The sequence below is a fragment of the Pectinophora gossypiella genome, unplaced genomic scaffold (assembly GCF_024362695.1).
Source record: "Pectinophora gossypiella unplaced genomic scaffold, ilPecGoss1.1 Pgos_39, whole genome shotgun sequence".
Classification (NCBI taxonomy): Eukaryota; Metazoa; Arthropoda; class Insecta; order Lepidoptera; family Gelechiidae; genus Pectinophora; species Pectinophora gossypiella.
In genome coordinates this window covers 309,498-320,483 of record NW_026063249.1, presented here as the reverse complement: position 1 = coordinate 320,483, position 10,986 = coordinate 309,498, and the positions used below count along the sequence as shown (strand labels likewise).

At 39.5% G+C, this 10,986-nt stretch overlaps 1 long non-coding RNA gene across 1 annotated transcript; it reads left to right on the top strand.

Moving 5' to 3' along the window:
* Positions 1 to 4,751: 4,751 nt before the first annotated feature.
* Positions 4,752 to 10,449, top strand: LOC126381194 (uncharacterized). Its single transcript, XR_007568712.1, has 4 exons — positions 4,752 to 4,923; positions 5,037 to 5,168; positions 6,049 to 6,182; positions 9,956 to 10,449. It is a non-coding gene; the product is annotated as an uncharacterized LOC126381194 (long non-coding RNA).
* Positions 10,450 to 10,986: the final 537 nt, after the last annotated feature.

The following is a 10,986-nucleotide window of genomic DNA, read 5'->3' as shown; positions in this document are numbered from 1 at the left end:
AGGTTGGAAGGCGCGAAACTCGTACGTAGCTGCTGAGAAAAATGGTGCTACGGACGTGAGTTGGCTAAAAGTCGTTTACATACTTAATGCATTTTTTTTATTTGTGTTTCTGATTCTGATAACCTTCCCCTTTAAAACTGATATACATTATGATATATAATTATGTATATAGACTTAGTTAAATAGTTTTTCGACAACAAATCCTGAGGTGATTTTGCAGTCCACTACTGTACACTCAGGACAAACATGGCCGTAAAAAAACCCTAGGACAGAGTTTGATAGAACTTTGCCAGAATCATAGGACAAGTATAAGCTATCATTACATGCAAGTCCCACCAGTGGAGGTTCTTGGACCAAGTTCCAAGTTGCTGATAAGCTTATAATATGCAATACCGTAATGACTTGCTAATGATGACGATTTCTTGCAATAGGCAATAGCTTAGGCGGTCTCTATCGGAGAGGTGTCTATTTATTTTTCTTGTTATTATCACTCAGATCAAATTCCGGAAGCAAAATAAAAAAAAATCGGTAAGATACTTTTGGAAGGGGTAAAAGGCATGAAACTTGAACTTAGCTACCGAGAAACAATGGCGCTGCAGATGCAAATTGACTATAATTCGCTTACATAAAGACTTTTTTTGTTTTTTTTTTTTATGTTTCGGAGTCTGGAAAAGATCCTCTTTAAAATGATATACAATATGATACATAATTATTTATGTAGACTTAGTTATCCAGCAACAAATCTTGAGCCGATTTTAGCTCCACTGTATTTTATCACATTTTTAGCCAGGACAAACATGGCCGTAAAAAAAGAACCCCGGGACAGAATCTGATAGAACTTTGCCAGATTCATAGAGAAAGCATAAGCTTTCATTACATATAAGTCTCATCAGTGGAGGTTCTTGGACCAGATTCGCCATTCTCCTTTGAATTACTAAATTTGACCCAAGAATAAATAAAACAAACGGGGTGAGCTAAATATAAAACCGTTTAATTTTGCATAGTAAATTGTATTCTACTTGTTGAGACCTTTCATTTGATACCCATGTTGATGGGATTGATAAAACCTAAGTTATCCGCCATTTTGTAGAGGCCGCCATCTTGGATTTTAATTTTATATAGTACATTGTATTCTACTGGTTGAGCACTTTCATTTGATACCCATATTGATAGGATTGATAAAACCTACGTTATCCGCCATTTTGTAGCGGCCGCCATCTTGGATTTAATTTTTTTTTAGTATATTGTATTCTGCTTGTTGAGCCCTTTCATTTGATACCTATATTGATGGGATTGATAAAACCTACGTTATCCGCCATTTTGTAGCGGCCGCCATCTTGGATTTTTTTTTTTTTAGTATATTGTATTCTGCTTGTTGCGCCCTTTCATTTGATACCCATATTGATGGGATTGATAAAACCTACGTTATCCGCCATTTTGTAGCGGCCGCCATCTTGGATTTATAATGATAATGAATAAACATAACTGTATTGTCACCAAAATCCAAAGTGTATACAAAATTTCAGATTAATCGGTTGACAGGAAGAGGGTGAAATTTGAATTACTAAATTTGACCCAAGAATAAAACAAACGGGGTGAGCTAAATATAAAACCGTTTAATTTTGCATAGTAAATTGTATTCTACTTGTTGAGACCTTTCATTTGATACCCATGTTGATGGGATTGATAAAACCTAAGTTATCCGCCATTTTGTAGAGGCCGCCATCTTGGATTTAATTTTTTTTTAGTATATTGTATTCTGCTTGTTGAGCCCTTTCATTTGATACCCATATTGATGGGATTGATAAAACCTACGTTATCCGACGGATTGATAAAACCTACGTTATCCGCCATTTTGTAGCGGCCGCCATCTTGGATTTAATTTTTTTTAGTATATTGTATTCTGCTTGTTGAGCCCTTTCATTTTGATACTCATATTGATAGGATTGATAAAACCTACGTTATCCGCCATTTTGTAGCGGCCGCCATCTTGGATTTAATTTTTTTTAGTATATTGTATTCTGCTTGTTGAGCCCTTTCATTTGATACCCATATTAATGGGATTGATAAAACCTACGTTATCCGACGGATTGATAAAACCTACGTTATCCGCCATTTTGTAGCGGCCGCCATCTTGGATTTATAATGATAATGAATAAACATAACTGTATTGTCACCAAAATCCAAAGTGTATACAAAATTTCAGATTAATCGGTTGACAGGAAGAGGGTGAAATTTGAATTACTAAATTTGACCCAAGAATAAATAAAACAAACGGGGTGAGCTAAATACACTTCTCATCAAAAAAATCGAAACACTTCCGTTTTCATTGTTTCTGTCCGAATTTAACACAAAAAAGAATTCATACGATGAAAAAAAATACATAAATGTATAGCTGGCAGTTTGGCCATTACAGTAATAAGCGAAAATTCTAAATTCAAAATTAGAATTTCATTTGTTTATCTTATAAACGAAATGAATCACTGTTTTGAGACAAATGTGTGTTTAGGGTTGGAGTACATTTAGCGTTTAAAAACTAAAAATTGGCGCCTATCCTTAAACTTTTTGTTTTTTATTTCAATACTGTGACTTTGGGACGTCTGAAAAAAGGTTTTTTTTTCTAAAACGTATGGATACTTCGCCCACAGAAGCCGCCCAAGTTGTGGCATTGCTGGATTCTGGCCTTAGTCAGCGTGTTGTGGCTGCAAGACTGCATCTAAGCCTGTCATCTGTTCATAGAGTCTATAAACGTTATCGGGAGACTGGTTTGTTCACGCGCCGTTCAGGATCTGGCAGGAATCGGGTCACTTCTGAGCGAGATGATCGATTTATTGTAACAACTTCTTTAAGAAATCGACGCCTTAACGCTTTTCAACTGCAGCAGCGGCTTCGTGTTGTACGAAGGGTGGCTGTAAGTGACTCTACAATTAGAAGAAGGTTGAAGGATCGTGGACTGGTACCGCATAAGCCAGCAAATGGGCCGAAATTAACTGCAGACCATCGAAGAGCGCGCCTTAACTTTGCACGTGAGCACCTAAATTGGTCATACCTACAGTGGAGCAAAGTTCTCTTTTCTGATGAGTGTAAAATTATGCTGTATGGTAACGACGGAAGGAACAAGGTCTACAGAAGAGACGGAGAACGCTATGCACAATGCTGCATTGAAGAAAAGGTCAGCTATGGTGGCGGTTCGTGGACGGTTTGGGGAGGAATCAGCGCCGACGGTAAGACAGAGCTTGCTTTCGTGTCTGGGCCACGTCTGCCTGCACTAAACTGTCATCGGTACGTCGAAGAGTGTCTCGAGCCTCATGTGATGCCCTATGCACATTTTATTGGCAACGGCTTCATATTCATGCACGACAATGCTAGGGCTCACACCGCGGGCGTCGTACGAGATTATCTTAACGAAGTCGATATCTCTATTATGGAATGGCCAGCAAGAAGCCCGGACATGAATCCCATTGAACATCTGTGGGATGAATTAAAGAGACGAATTCGAGCAAGAGATCCTGCCCCAGAAACACTTAGCCAGCTGCAAGATGCAATCCAAGAGGAATGGGACAATATACCACAGCATGTGATCGTGACTCTCATCCGATCGATGAAGAACCGTATGGAAGCAGTAATTAGAGCTCGGGGAGGGAATACAAGTTATTAAATAAACGTTTTTTAGCTTTTTTTTTCATTTACGTGTGTTGTTTTATCCATTTCCTTTATACTCCATACGGAATAAAAATGACTCATTTAACAAAATACGAAACCTATGAAAAATTCATTTAAATTTAGAACATTAACATTAAGATTTGATAAGCTCATATTACTCACTATTAAACGACATTTAACATTTATTCCTAAATGTACACATTTTTCTGATAATCCTGACAAAACGTAAACTTGCAAGGTGTTTCGATTTTTTTGATGAGAAGTGTATAAAACCGTTTAATTTTGCATAGTAAATTGTATTCTACTTGTTGAGACCTTTCATTTGATACCCATGTTGATGGGTGTTCAGTGTTACGTGGGTACCTATACATACCTATCTTTTTTTAACTACTTAGTTTTTATGTGTCACATCACTCATTTTTGCTCCCTGTCTCTCATCTGTCGATTTTCGTCACATCTCCGGTTTTTTATTAAAATCAATTAAAAAGTGTAAAGAAGAGTTCCTGCTGTTTTTACTGAACCTCACATCTCCGAACATATGGTCCTTCACGCCGGATAGCGGAATTATCTTCATCAACACCTTCGGAGACATTGAAGACAAAGAGACGACGTCAGACCTACGCAAAAGGTCGTTGGGACAAAGACTTCGGCTTACACATAAGGATAACCCTTAACTCCATCAACATTCATCACGGGAGTCAGCACGTAGGCTTCAGGACGTGGAATGGACTTTGGAATTAGTGTATAATAGCCAGTGTTAAAAGTGCTTAATTATTTCACCCAACATTCTTTTGCTCGTAGTTAAGGTCAGGTAATATAGGTATAATATAAGTACACGTCAATTAGGTACGTATTATCTTATTTATAATATTATATAAGATTTATACCAGTTATTAAAAATTCATAGTGTTATAGCATTGCTAAAATCAAAAGTCCTTATATTGTACTGCATATCATATATCAGCTGTTTATCTTGTCGTAGTCGCATAATACCGTTATCGAGTACAATAGTATCCGGGCACCGGCGCCTGCGATACGTTACTGTATTCATATCATTCTTATTATGTTGTCAATTATCATACACAACAAAGTATAATTAGTTGATGTTACGTTATTTTGATAGTTTATAAAGGAAAATACGACTTAACACTTCATATAAGTTCATACCTATATGTTATTTGAGTGCATCTAAATATTAGTCTTCAATTTTAGTTAAGTTGTATTGTTAACCAAGTAATATTTGTTGTGAGTGCATTCGAGGTGAGAATAGTCATTGTTTGTGTAATAACCGGTCATAATTAGTGGTGTTGTAGTTTGTAATCTGCATTTATAACAAAACGAGATAGTGATTTGTGTGCATTTGTGCATTCCAGGTTTAATCTTCGCTTTCTAAGATGTCTGAAAAGGAAAAGGAGTTAATTAAAAAACGAGGCAGTTATAAAGGCCGTGTTACTTCGTTTGGTAATTACTTGGACAACCTATCACGATCACTGGACCGTTCTCAGGTAAACGAACTGCAGTTACGCGTAGATCAGATGATTAAATTATACCAACAGTACGATGAAGTGCAGACCAAACTTGAGTGTACTGTTGACAATGTTGACACCCTTTTAGATGAGAGGACTGAGTTTGAGTCTAAATACTATCAATTAATAGGCCGAGCACAGGAAATTATTTCATTTAATACTCAACTGAATGCTTCCAATGAAAGTGACAGTCGTTCTAAACATTCGTCTGAATTACATATTAATAATTGTGTTAAATTGCCCACTATTCAATTACCGAAATTCAACGGTAGCTATGACACTTGGCTTGAGTTTCATGACACCTTTTTAAGCCTTATCCATGACAATGACGCCATACCTGATATCAATAAATTTCACTATTTACGCGCATCGTTACAGGATAGTGCTGCCCTGGTGATTAAATCCATAGAATTCTCATCTATTAATTATAACGTAGCTTGGAGGTTATTGTGCGAGCGTTTTGATAATAAGCGACTTTTAATACAGAACCATGTTTCTGCACTATTTAACATTCAACCTATTTCTAAAGAGTCGGCTTCAAGTATTCGTCGTATTATTGATGATTTAAGCAAAAATCTCCGTGCGTTAGAGTCATTAAAGGAACCCACTGAACATTGGGACACCCTTCTAATACATCTTGTTTCAACCAAGCTGGATTCTAAGACTTTTCGTGAGTGGGAGGAGACCAAAGGACGAATAGAACAATTAAATACAATCACGTTAGACACTTTTGTCAAATTCCTCCGTGGTCGAGCCGATCTTTTAGAAACTCTTGATGTTTCGCGCGGCAGTTCATGTAGTGCGACAAAAAATATAAACAATGCTAATACTAAAATTCGAAGTATGTTATCCGTTACAGACAATCAATCTGGGCAGTCGAGTGCCGACACGGTTTCGTGTCCCAAGTGTGCCGGTGGACATAAGCTGAATTTTTGCCCTCAGTTCTTAATTTTGAATACTGAACAACGATTGAAGCTGTTGCCAGAGTTAAAGGTATGCTACAACTGTTTTCGTAAGAGTCACTTCGCTAACCAATGTAAAAAGAATGGTTGTAAAGTATGTAAGCGAAAGCATAATTCCCTTATTCATGTAAATGATATGAGGCGACACTTAGTTGCCGGCGCGAGGGAGGCGGTTTCGAGCACCTCGACCAGCAGTGTGGGTGCTTCAAGCAGCGCGAACGTGACCTCCGCCCCGGCCCAGCCGACTGCGGGCGTCACGCTGTCCGCGCGTGTGGACGACCTGTGCGCTGACCGTGACGTCATATTATCAACTGCTCTAATAAAGTTATACGATGTCAACCATCGCGAGCACGTCGCGCGGGCTGTACTTGACAGCGGCAGCACGTCATGCCTCATAACGGAGCGAATGTTTCAGCGTCTGAATTTGCCCATAAAACAAGTTAACCAAACGGTTTTAGGTGTTGGTAATGCGTCGTCATTAATTACAAAAATGTGTCGTGTCAAAATTAAATCAATAAACACCGACTATACTCGTAATATTGACTGCTTTGTTTTAACAACAATAATTGAAGATTTACCAAGTCGTCATGTGAACGTGTCGGAATTGAACATTCCGTCTGACTTGGCTTTATGTGATCCTAGCTTTAACTCACCGTCCTCTGTGGATTTAATTATCGGTGCCGATGTATTTTGGGACTTACTAGAATCACAAAAGATCTCACTAGGTGCAGGTAAACCTACACTTTATAATACAAAATTGGGTTGGTTAATTTCCGGGCCTATAGGCCATGTCACTCATTCGGAATCCAATCCAATTTTATGTAACTTTGCACATGTTGACCAGGGTAATCACACTCCTCATGATGTCATTGACACCCAATTAACGCGGTTCTGGCAACTTGAAGAAGTTGACATTAAGACATCATATTATTCTGATGAGGAGCGGATGTGTGAGGAACATTTTATAAAAAATGTTTCACGTTTGGAAACTGGTCGTTTCTGCGTTAGAATCCCGTTAAAACATTCTGAAAGTTTGCTAGGAGATTCTTACAACAAGTCTCTAAAATGTCTTTTGTCATTAGAACGCAAATTGAAAAATAATCCTGGGTTAAGGCAAAAATACTGTCAGTTTATGTCGGAGTATGAACGTCTCGGTCATATGTCTGAGGTGAACAACGATCAGTCTGCCCATCACATACCGCATCACGGTGTTGAACGTGAGAGTAGTACAACTACTAAATTAAGAGTGGTTTATAATGGTAGTAGTCCCACAACATCAGGCCATTCTTTTAATGATATTCAGATGGTGGGACCTACCATTCAAGATGATCTGATCTCTATATTATTACGCTTTCGTCAACATAAATTCATTTTATCTGCAGATGTGGAAAAGATGTACAGGCAGATTGTTGTTCACCCCGATGACAGACACTTGCAGCAGATACTATGGAGGGATGATCCCTCTCATGATGTTAAGTCGTTCCAGCTCAACACCGTTACGTACGGCACGGCCAGTGCACCCTTTCTGGCTGTGAGATGTTTGAAGCAATTGGGTATCGAGTGCACTGATGAGATGATCGCAGAGGTTATCCTTCACGATTTTTATGTAGATGACCTACTTACTGGTGCTGATTCCGTTAGTGAAGGCATTAAAATACGTCAAGGCGTAACTGAGGCTCTCGCATCTGGGTGCATGCCACTGCGTAAGTGGAAATCCAATGAACCCCTGTTATTAATGCACGAAGATAGACAGTCATCACTTAACTTAAAGTTGGGTGATAATGAACCATGTAAAACACTGGGCCTAGGTTGGGTGCCTGATAGCGATGAGATGTACTTCTCGATTGATATTGATGTCCCAAAGAATGTGACTAAGCGCACTATGCTTTCTGTAGTATCTCAGGTGTTTGATCCGTTGGGTTTGTTATCACCCTGCGTTATATTATTTAAGATGATGCTACAGAAGCTCTGGTTATTAAAATTGTCATGGGATGAACCACTGCCGTCTGATGTTTGTCAACAATGGAACAAAATTATTAGCTGCTTGCCAGACTTAAATCATGTTCGCATACCGCGACATGTCGTGTGCGACAGTGTTAACTCTATTGAGTTACACATATTTACTGATGCATCGCAGACAGCGTACGGCGCGTGTGTGTATGTAAGGAGTATTGACGTGAAGAACAAGGTACTCGTTCGTTTACTTACTGCAAAAAGCCGCGTCGCTCCTGTCAAGCCAACCACGATACCAAGGCTTGAGCTGTGCGGTGCTCTGGTTGGTGCGAAGTTGTATGAGAAGGTCGTCTCTTCACTCAGATTGAAGATTGATCGTTGCACGTTCTGGACTGACTCAACTATTGTTCTAGGATGGTTGAAGATGCATCCTAACAAATTACAAGTTTTTGTGCGTAATCGTGTTGCAGATATCTTGGACAAAGGTGGCAACTGTGTTTGGCGTCATGTGCCAACAGATGCCAATCCAGCCGATTACATCTCGCGCGGAGTTGATGCCTCTTCAATCCATTCCCTGGAGCAGTGGTGGTCAGGCCCTAGCTTTTTGAACAGTGCAGAGTCCTGTTGGCCAGCTAACGTGGTGGAGAAGTCAGCAGTAAATTTGCCAGAAACACGACTTCCTAACTCCGAAGTCACATTAAATACCGTTGTTTCTGACAGTAATAAATCGTTGCTGATTGATTTCAATCGATTTTCTAAATTGAATCGGCTCACACGTACCATGGCTTACGTACTGCGTTTCATCAAGAACTGCAAATATCGTGTAAGGGACACGTCCTGTCTTAGCGCACCAGAATTAAACCAAGCTTTTAATGTGATTATTAAAACTGCACAAAATGAATCATTCCCTGAGTATAATATTTTATTAAAGGGACAAACTCTACCAAATAAAAATCATTTGCTCAAGTTTAATGTATTTATTGACGCCAAAGGAGTATTGAGAGTTGGTGGTCGTCTCGCTAACTCTGATTTTGATTATGACAAAAAGTTCCCTATTTTAATACAGTCCAGTCATATTTTATCTAAAATAATATTTGATCACGAACACATTAAAATGTTGCATGCAGGGCCTCAATTATTATTGGCGTCATTGCGTGACAAGTATTGGCCCATCGGAGGTATAAAATTAGCGAAAGCTTGCTACCGAAAATGCGTAAGGTGTAGTCGCGTAAAAGGACGTATTGTTGCGCCTATCATGGGAGATTTGCCACGGCAGCGCTTAGATTCTGGCGGCTGTACGTTTCTTAACGTAGGTATAGACTACGCAGGTCCAATGTTAGTGGCAAGTCGTCAAGGTCGTGGATGCCGGCACGTAAAGGTGTATATTGCCATATTTGTGTGCTTCACAACAAAGGCCATCCACCTAGAATTAGTGGGTGATTTAACAAGCAATTGCTTTATGTCAGCTTTGCGCCGATTTATTTCGCGACGAGGTAAACCTGTTAACATCTATTCTGACAATGGCACTTCGTTCGTTGGCGCTGCCAACGAGTTAGGTAAATTCTTGAAGGCTAATTGCAGTTCGTTTTCTGAGAATGTTGCCACCGAAGGCATTAATTTTCATTTTTCTCCTGCCTACGCTCCCCATTTCGGAGGTCTTTGGGAAGCGGGGGTAAAATCAACTAAATTCCATTTAATTAGAGTGTTGGGAAATTGTTATTTGACATACGAAGAATTTAACACTGTGCTAATCCAAATTGAAGCCGTATTAAATTCCCGTCCACTCACGCCGTTATCGTCAAGCCCGGACGACCTGCAGCCGTTAACGCCTGGACATTTTCTAATCGGCAGATCGATGACAGCCCTTCCTACCGAAGACCTGATGGATTCTTCAGCGAATCGCCTTACGCGTTACCAGCGGATTGAACAACTCCGTCAACATTTTTGGAGACGTTGGAGCAGAGAATATCTGTCGGAGTTGCAGCAGCGTGGCAAATGGCGCGTCCCAAACAATCCGTTGAGTATCGGAGCTTTGGTGGCTGTGAAAGATGACCATTTACCACCATTAAAGTGGAGGATGGGCCGCATTATTGCATTGCACCCAGGTCAGGATGGAGTCAGTAGAGTTGCTGACGTGAAGACTGCCGGTGGAGTCGTTCGACGAGCGCACAACAAGATTTGCGTGTTACCCGTTGATAGTTAAGTTGGTTGAAAGCTAGAGCTTTCAACGCCCGGGGGTATGTTCAGTGTTACGTGGGTACCTATACATACCTATCTTTTTTTAACTACTTAGTTTTTATGTGTCACATCACTCATTTTTGCTCCCTGTCTCTCATCTGTCGATTTTCGTCACATCTCCGGTTTTTTATTAAAATCAATTAAAAAGTGTAAAGAAGAGTTCCTGCTGTTTTTACTGAACCTCACATCTCCGAACAATGGGATTGATAAAACCTAAGTTATCCGCCATTTTGTAGAGGCCGCCATCTTGGATTTAATTTTTTTTTTAGTATATTGTATTCTGCTTGTTGAGCCCTTTCATTTGATTCCCATATTGATGGGATTGATAAAACCTACGTTATCCGACGGATTGATAAAACCTACGTTATCCGCCATTTTGTAGCGGCCGCCATCTTGGATTTAATTTTTTTTAGTATATTGTATTCTGCTTGTTGAGCCCTTTCATTTTGATACTCATATTGATAGGATTGATAAAACCTACGTTATCCGCCATTTTGTAGCGGCCGCCATCTTCGATTTAATTTTTTTTTTAGTATATTGTATTCTGCTTGTTGAGCCCTTTTATTTGATACCCATATTGATGGGATTGATAAAACCTACGTTATCCGACGGATTGATAAAACCTACGTTATCCGCCATTTTGT